The sequence below is a fragment of the Hylobates moloch genome, unplaced genomic scaffold, assembly GCF_009828535.3.
Source record: "Hylobates moloch isolate HMO894 unplaced genomic scaffold, HMol_V3 SCAFFOLD_3, whole genome shotgun sequence".
In the NCBI taxonomy this organism is placed as follows: Eukaryota; Metazoa; Chordata; class Mammalia; order Primates; family Hylobatidae; genus Hylobates; species Hylobates moloch.
Window position 1 is genome coordinate 163,894,523 of NW_026652278.1, and position 1,492 is coordinate 163,896,014.

The 1,492-nt window shown below is 39.2% G+C and overlaps 1 long non-coding RNA gene across 1 annotated transcript in view; it reads left to right on the forward strand.

Moving 5' to 3' along the window:
• The first annotated feature begins 543 nt into the window (after nt 1–543).
• The window catches only part of LOC131382990 (uncharacterized), a 15,632-nt gene continuing 14,683 nt past the window's right edge, over nt 544–1,492 (forward strand). Inside the window, exon 1 of the long non-coding RNA XR_009212634.1 lies at nt 544–672. This is a non-coding gene — a long non-coding RNA (uncharacterized LOC131382990). The remainder of the gene's footprint in view (nt 673–1,492) is intronic.

Genomic DNA, 1,492 nt, shown 5'->3' on the forward strand with positions numbered 1-1,492 from the left:
ACTAGTTTCCACACTAATAGAGACCCATGGGCTACTATAATATACTAGGAAAGACCAAGTGGAAGAAAGAAAAAATTGCTCTACCTATTAAAATACTAAAGGCAAAACAATACTGCGTGTTCCTGGCAGGATTGCAGAGGTTAGTGCTAACATCCAGTTAAGTGATTCTAATCACTTCTTCTATAAAATTTGCCTTTTTGGCTGAAGCAAAACACAGATGGGTCTTGGGAAAAGAGAAAGAATTACAAATTTTATCAAGTAGAGATTCTAATTGCAGTATTGCTTTAGATTTAGGGTTGGTTTACTTACTGGAGAAAATCAACATATCCCTTGGTATTTGAAATGCAGCCATCAATCTGTTAAATACTTTTTCCTATGAATCTTAGTAATGACTGTATACTTTCTCACCACAGGATTATATCACTCTCCAACTCTCATAGTCTAGTCTGCAAGGACTTTGATCATCTCTTCATTTCACAGAACATCAAATTAGCCCACGTCAATGACATCATAATGATTACAGGAAGCGGTAATAATCCTAACCACTGCAGTATGATACATGCATGCCAGAGGGTGGGAAAAAAATAACAGACAATTTCAAAGATGTGCAAAGATTTCTCAATGATAATTCTAAGATCTGACTGATCTGGGGAATGCTGACATCCTTTCAAGGTAAAAAACAAGTGTATCTGTTCTCTCCTGTCACAAAGAAGAGACACAATGCCTACTGAGCCACTGTGGTTTTAGAGGCAATACATATCCCAATTTGGGGTGCTACTTCCACCTATTTACTGAGTGGTTAGAACTGCTGCTAGATTTGTATAAAACTTAGACTTCAAGAAGGCCCTGCATCAGGTTCAGGCTGCTGTTAAAGCTACTCTGCCATTTGAGTCCTATGAAGGCATTATGATGAAATATTGTAAAAGTTAAATATACTCTTAGTGGATTTTTAAAGACAGCTATAATTGAATTACAACAGTGACATTTGTGATTTTGGAGTAAAGATATGTAATCCTTCACAGATTACCATTTTCTTATAAGCAGTTTCTAGCATGCTTCTGGGTTCTTTTACAGACTAAATGCTTGATATAGCGTACCATAGTGGGCTGAGCTGTGTATTCTGAACTGACTATGTCTGACCCATAATGACATGAAGTTGGACATATACTGCAGCAGTCTATCATTAATTGGAAGTGACATATGTGAAACTGGGCTTGAGTAGGTTCCAAAGGCGCAAGTACATTCTATTAGCTAATAGCTCAGACTTTCATGGTCCCTACTCCTGTTATATTACTCACTCTGTCCCAACCCATATCTGTAGCATGGGTTGTATCCCATGACAAATTGACAGAAGAAGACACATTACAACTGGCCGGGCACGGTGGCTGACGCCTGTAATCCCAGCACTTTGGGAGGCCGAGGCGGGCGGATCACGAGGTCAGGAGATCTAGACCATTCTGGCTAACACGGTGAAACCCCGTCTCTACTAAAA